The sequence below is a fragment of the Oncorhynchus masou genome, chromosome 15 (genome assembly GCF_036934945.1).
Source record: "Oncorhynchus masou masou isolate Uvic2021 chromosome 15, UVic_Omas_1.1, whole genome shotgun sequence".
NCBI classification, from domain to species: domain Eukaryota; kingdom Metazoa; phylum Chordata; class Actinopteri; order Salmoniformes; family Salmonidae; genus Oncorhynchus; species Oncorhynchus masou.
The window spans coordinates 66,742,376-66,750,166 of record NC_088226.1 but is presented as its reverse complement, the minus strand read 5'-3'; positions in this window follow the sequence as shown (position 1 = coordinate 66,750,166).

The window sequence follows — 7,791 nt, the reverse complement described above, 5'->3', positions numbered from 1 at the left end:
TTGTCAATGTCCACTCTGTTCTGAAGCCTGCGTTCTCCAGAGACCCAGGAGGGTGTTGGGGCCTCCTCAGGAATACAGCCCCCAACAGCCCGGTGTTTACCTTGGCTTCCAGCATACTCCCAGGGCCCTGCATTCATTTCTCACTCCCAGGGCCCTGCATTCATCCATACTCCCAGGGCCCTACATTCATCCATACTCTCAGGGCATTGCATTCATCCATACTCCCAGGGCCCTGCATTCATTTCTCACTCCCAGGGCCCTGCATTCATCCATACTCCCAGGGCCCTACATTCATCCATACTCTCAGGGCATTGCATTCATCCATACTCCCAGGCCCCTGCATTCATCCCTCACTCCCAGGGCCCTGCATTCATTTCTCACTCCCAGGGCCCTGCATTCATTTCTCACTCCCAGGCCCCTGCATTCATCCCTCACTCCCAGGGCCCTGCATTCATTTCTCACTCCCAGGGCCCTGCATTCATTTCTCACTCCCAGGGCCCTGCATTCATCCCTCACTCCCAGGGCCCTGCATTCATTCCTCACTCCCAGGGCCCTGCATTCATCCATACTCTCAGGGCCCTGCATACATCCATACTCCCAGGGCCCTGCATTCATCCCTCACTCCCAGGGCCCTGCATTCATCCCTCACTCCCAGGGCCCTGCATTCATCCCTCACTCCCAGGGCCCTGCATTCATCCCTCACTCCCAGGGCCCTGCATTCATCCCTCACTCCCAGGGCCCTGCATTCATCCATACTCTCAGGGCCCTGCATTCATCCATACTCCCAGGGCCCTGCATTCATCCCTCACTCCCAGGGCCCTGCATTCAACCCTCACTCCCAGGGCCCTGCATTCATCCCTCACTCCCAGGGCCCTGCATTCAACCCTCACTCCCAGGGCCCTGCATTCATCCCTCACTCCCAGGGCCCTGCATTCATCCCTCACTCCCAGGGCCCTGCATTCATCCATACTCTCAGGGCCCTGCATACATCCATACTCTCAGGGCCCTACATTCATCCCTCACTCCCAGGGCCCTGCATTCATCCCTCACTCCCAGGGGCCTGCATTCATCCACACTCCCAGCACAGCAGGTACAGACTAGGGCCCGGTTACCCAAAAGCATTTTAAGGCTAAATTAATCTTAGAACCGTAGTGTCATCACAGGGCTCAACCACAGCAGGAGCAAACCTGGGCCTTATTGGCCTCCACCTCAATGGGGAACGGAACAGACCACACGGGCTGAATGGAGATACTGTAGAAGGGGTAGAAGTCCTACATGGCTAGCCTCTCCAGGCCTGGCTGGCTCACAGTGGGAGCTTACATCAGGAAGGTTGGAGGATGGCCTTAAAGGCATGTGAGTTCATTGGTAGGCTACTCTGTGGAGAGATACAGTAGAGTTTTGGTTGGCCATTCTGAGTGGTGAGGTTTTGGCTTGAAACAGATTTATTGGTTCCCATTTTCAGAGTTCCAGAGAAAGTCACTGTCCTAAATAAGAGGATTTGATATGAGTTATGAAGAATATAGCTCCTTTTAGGATTTATCTGGAGGTTTATCTCTGACCTACGGCTCTGGTGATATGCCATGTCATGTACCATTAGTGTTTCCTCTCTAATAAAACCCAGACAGATCTGTAATAAAACCCAGTCAGATCTGTAATAAAACCCAGTCAGATCTCTAAATGAACCCAGTCAGATCTCTATTAAAACCCAGTCAGATCTCTAAATGAACCCAGTCAGATCTCTAATAAAACCCAGTCAGATCTCTAAATGAACCCAGTCAGATCTCTATTAAAACCCAGTCAGATCTCTAAATGAACCCAGTCAGATCTCTAATAAAACCCAGTCAGATCTCTAAATGAACCCAGTCAGATCTGTAATAAAACCCAGTCAGATTTCTAAATGAACCCAGTCAGATCTCTATTAAAACCCAGTCAGATCTCTAAATGAACCCAGTCAGATTTCTATTAAAACCCAGTCAGATCTCTAAATGAACCCAGTCAGATCTCTAATAAAACCCAGTCAGATCTCTAAATGAACCCAGTCAGATCTGTAATAAAACCCAGTCAGATCTCTAAATGAACCCAGTCAGATCTCTAATAAAACCCAGTAAGATCTCTATTAAAACCCAGTCAGATCTGTAATAAAACCCAGTCAGATCTCTATTAAAACCCAGTCAGATCTGTAATAAAACCCAGTCAGATCTGTAATAAAACCCAGTCAGATCTCTAATAAAACCCAGTCAGATCTCTAATAAAACCCAGTCAGATCTCTATTAAAACCCAGTCAGATCTCTATTAAAACCCAGTCAGATCTCTAAATGAACCCAGTCAGATCTCTAATAAAACCCAGTCAGATCTCTATCAAAACCCAGTCAGATCTGTAATAAAACCCAGTCAGATCCCTATTAAAACCCAGTCAGATCTCTATTAAAACCCAGTCAGATTTCTATTAAAACCCAGTCAGATCTGTAATAAAACCCAGTCAGATCTGTAATAATCAGAAAATGAACCCAGTCAGATCTGTAATAAAACCCAGTCAGATCCCTAATAAAACCCAGTCAGATCTCTATTAAAACCCAGTCAGATCTCTATTAAAACCCAGTCAGATCTGTAATAAAACCCAGTCAGATCTGTAATAAAATCCAGTCAGATCTGTAATAAAACCCAGTCAGATCTCTAATAAAACCCAGTCAGATCTCTAATAAAACCCAGTCAGATCTCTATTAAAACCCAGTCAGATCTCTATTAAAACCCAGTCAGATCTCTATTAAAACCCAGTCAGATCTCTAAATTAACCCAGTCAGATCTGTAATAAAACCCAGTCAGATCTCTAAATTAACCCAGTCAGATCTGTAATAAAACCCAGTCAGATTTCTATTAAAACCCAGTCAGATCTGTAATAAAACCCAGTCAGATCCCTATTAAAACCCAGTCAGATCTCTATTAAAACCCAGTCAGATTTCTATTAAAACCCAGTCAGATCTGTAATAAAACCCAGTCAGATCTGTAATAAAATCCAGTCAGATCTGTAATAAAACCCAGTCAGATCTCTAATAAAACCCAGTCAGATCTCTATTAAAACCCAGTCAGATCTCTATTAAAACCCAGTCAGATCTGTAATAAAACCCAGTCAGATCTGTAATAAAATCCAGTCAGATCTGTAATAAAACCCAGTCAGATCTCTAATAAAACCCAGTCAGATCTCTAATAAAACCCAGTCAGATCTCTATTAAAACCCAGTCAGATCTCTATTAAAACCCAGTCAGATCTCTAAATTAACCCAGTCAGATCTGTAATAAAACCCAGTCAGATCTGTAATAAAACCCAGTCAGATCTCTAAATGAACCCAGTCAGATCTGTAATAAAACCCAGTCAGATCTCTAATAAAACCCAGACAGATCTCTAATAAAACCCAGTCAGATCTCTAATAAAACCCAGTCAGATCTCTAAATGAACCCAGTCAGATCTCTAAATGAACCCAGTCAGATCTCTAAATGAACCCAGTCAGATCTCTAATAAAACCCAGTCAGATCTCTATTAAAACCCAGTCAGATCTGTAATAAAACCCAGTCAGATCTGTAATAAAACCCAGTCAGATCCCTATTAAAACCCAGTCAGATCTCTATTAAAACCCAGTCAGATTTCTATTAAAATCCAGTCAGATCTGTAATAAAACCCAGTCAGATCTGTAATAAAATCCAGTCAGATCTGTAATAAAACCCAGTCAGATCTCTAATAAAACCCAGTCAGATCTCTATTAAAACCCAGTCAGATCTCTATTAAAACCCAGTCAGATCTGTAATAAAACCCAGTCAGATCTGTAATAAAATCCAGTCAGATCTGTAATAAAACCCAGTCAGATCTCTAATAAAACCCAGTCAGATCTCTATTAAAACCCAGTCAGATCTCTAAATTAACCCAGTCAGATCTCTAAATGAACCCAGTCAGATCTGTAATAAAACCCAGTCAGATCTCTAATAAAATCCAGTCAGATCTCTAATAAAACCCAGTCAGATCTCTATTAAAACCCAGTCAGATCTCTATTAAAACCCAGTCAGATCTGTAATAAAACCCAGTCAGATCTGTAATAAAACCCAGTCAGATTTGTAATAAAACCCAGTCAGATCTGTAATAAAACCGTCAGATCTGTAATAAAACCCAGTCAGATCTCTATTAAAACCCAGTCAGATCTCTATTAAAACCCAGTCAGATCTCTAAATTAACCCAGTCAGATCTCTAAATGAACCCAGTCAGATCTGTAATAAAACCCAGTCAGATCTCTAATAAAATCCAGTCAGATCTGTAATAAAACCCAGTCAGATCTCTAATAAAACCCAGTCAGATCTCTATCAAAAACCCAGTCAGATCTCTATTAAAACCCAGTCAGATCTGTAATAAAACCCAGTCAGATCTGTAATAAAATCCAGTCAGATCTGTAATAAAACCCAGTCAGATCTCTAATAAAACCCAGTCAGATCTCTATTAAAACCCAGTCAGATCTCTATTAAAACCCAGTCAGATCTCTAAATTAAACCAGTCAGATCTGTAATAAAACCCAGTCAGATCTGTAATAAAACCCAGTCAGATCTCTAAATAAAACCCAGTCAGATCTGTAATAAAACCATGTGTCTGAGAGCTTAATATGTGAAACAACATTGCAGACAGATCTCTAATCAAAAACCAAGCAGATCTCTAATCTGCTAAAAAACCCAATACAGATCTCTAATAAGTGGAATGACCTTCTAAATGAGACCCAGTCAGATCTCTAACCCAGTCAGATCTCTAAATGAACCCAGTCAGATCTCTAATGAACCCAGTCAGATCTCTAAATAAAACATTATCCAGTCAGATCTTCAGGGTTGTGTCTAAATGAACCCAGTATTATCCTCAGATCTCTAAATAGGGTGTATCTGACCAATCAGATCTCATTAATAAAATCCTTTGTGGGAGTCAGTGATCTCAGGGTTTGGTTAAAGTTATTATAATCAGGGTTGTGGTTATTATCCTCAGGGTTGTGGTTATTATCCTTGGTTATTATCCTCAGGGTCGTCGTTATTATCCTCAGGGTTTTTGTTATTATCCTCAGGGTCGTTGTTATTATCCTCAGGGTTGTGTTATTATCCTCAGGGTTATTATCCTTGTGGTTATTATCCAGGGTTGTCGTTATTCAGGTCGTTATTATCCTCAGGGTTGTCGTTATTATCCTCAGGGTTGTCGTTATTATCCTATCCTCAGGGTTGTGTTATTATCCTCTGTTATTATCTTCAGAGTCATTATCCTCAGGGTTGTCACAATATTATCCTCAGGGTTGTGGTTATTATCCTCAGGGTCGTGTATTATCATCAGGGCTAAATTATCCTCAGGGTTGTGGTTATTATCTCAGGGTCATGTCATTATCCTCAGGGTTCGTGTTATTATCCTCAGGGTTGTGGTTATTATTTGATTATCCTCAGGGTTGGAATTATCCTCAGGGTTGTGGTTATTATCCTCAGGGTTGTGGTTATTATCCTGGGTTGTGGTCATTATCCTCAGGGTTGTGGTTATTATCCTCAGGGTTGTGGTTATTATCCTCAGGGTTGTGTTATTATCCTCAGGGACTTCAGGGTTGTGGTTATTATCCTCAGGGTCGTGGTTATTATCCTCAGGGTTGTGTCATTATCCTCAGGGTCTTGTGATTATCCTCAGGGTTGTGGTTATTATCCTCAGGGTTGTGTTATTATCCTCAGGGTCTTGTGATTATCCTCAGGGTTGTGGTCATTATCCTCAGGGTTGTGGTTATTATCCTCAGGGTCGTCGTTATTATCCTCAGGGTCGTCGTTATTATCCTCAGGGTCGTCGTTATTATCCTCAGGGTTGTGGTTATTATCCTCAGGGTTGTGGTTATTATCCTCAGGGTTGTGGTTATTATCTTCAGGGTCGTGTTATTATCCTCAGGGTTGTCGTTATTATCCTCAGGGTTGTCGTTATTATCCTCAGGGTTGTCGTTATTATCCTCAGGGTTATCGTTATTATCCTCAGGGTCGTCGTTATTATCCTCAGGGTTGTGGTCATTATCCTCAGGGTTACCGTTATTATCCTCAGGGTTGTGGTTATTATCCTCAGGGTTGTGGTCATTATCCTCAGGGTTGTGGTCATTATCCTCAGGGTCGTTGTTATTATCCTCAGGGTTGTGGTCATTATCCTCAGGGTTGAATATTATCCTCAGGGTTGTCGTTATTATCCTCAGGGTTGTGTCATTATCCTCAGGGTCGTGAATATTATCCTCAGGGTTGAGGTTATTATCCTCAGGGTTGTGGTTATTATCCTCAGGGTTGTGTTATTATCCTCAGGGTCGTCGTTATTATCCTCAGGGTCGTGATTATTATCCTCAGGGTTGTCGTTATTATCCTCAGGGTTGTGAATATTATCCTCAGGGTCGTCGTTATTATCCTCAGGGTTGTGGTCATTATCCTCAGGGTTTGTGAATTATCCTCAGGGTCCGTTATTATCCTCAGGGTTGTGGTTATTATCCTCAGGGTTGTGTTATTATCCTCAGGGTCGTGTTATTATCCTCAGGGTTACGTTATTATCCTCGTTATTATCCTCAGGGTCGTGTTATTATCCTCAGGGTTGTGTTATTATCCTCAGGGTTGTGTTATTATCCTCAGGGTCGTCGTTATTATCCTCAGGGTTGTCGTTATTATCCTCAGGGTTGTCGTTATTATCCTCAGGGTGTCGTTATTATCCTCAGGGTTGTCGTTATTATCCTCAATCGTTATTATCCTCAGGGTTGTGGTTCATTATCCTCATTATTATCCTCAGGGTCCTCAGGGTTATTATCCTCAGGGTGTCGTTATTATCCTCAGGGGTGGTTATTATCCTCAGGGTCATGGTTATTATCCTCAGGGGTCAGGGTCGTTATTATCCTCAGGGTGTCGTTATTATCCTCAGGGTTATTATCCTGTCAGGGTTATTATCCTCAGGGTTGTCGTTATTATCCTCAGGGTTGTGGTTATTATCCTCAGGGTTGTCGTTATTATCCTCAGGGTCGTCGTTATTATCCTCAGGGTTACCGTTATTATCCTCAGGGTCGTCGTTATTATCCTCAGGGTTGTCGTTATTATCCTCAGGGTCGTCGTTATTATCCTCAGGGTTACCGTTATTATCCTCAGGGGTTCCTTATTATCCTCAGGGTCAGGGTGGTTATTATCCTCAGGGTTCGCGTTATTATCCTCAGGGTTGTCGTTATTATCCTCAGGTTATTATCCTCAGGGTTGTCGTTATTATCCTCAGGGGGTCAGGGTTGTCGTTATTATCCTCAGGGTTGTGGTTATTATCCTCAGGGTTGTCGTTATTATCCTCAGGGTTATTATCCTCAGGGTTGTCGTTATTATCCTCAGGGTCGTTATTATCCTCAGGGTTGTCGTTATTATCCTCAGGGTTGTCGTTATTATCCTCAGGGTTATTATCCTCAGGGTTGTCGTTATTATCCTCAGGGTATCGTTATTATCCTCAGGGTTCGTTATTATCCTCAGGGTTGTGGTTATTATCCTCAGGGGTCAGGGTCGTTATTATCCTCAGGGTCGTCGTTATTATCCTCAGGGTTATCCTCAGGGTTGTCGTTATTATCCTCGTTATTATCCTCAGGGTCGTCGTTATTATCCTCAGGGGTTATCCTCAGGGTTGTGTTATTATCCTCAGGGTCGTCGTTATTATCCTCAGGGGGTATTATCCTCAGGGTCGTTATTATCCTCAGGGTTGTCGTTATTATCCTCAGGGTTGTCGTTATTATCCTCAGGGTCGTCGTTATTATCC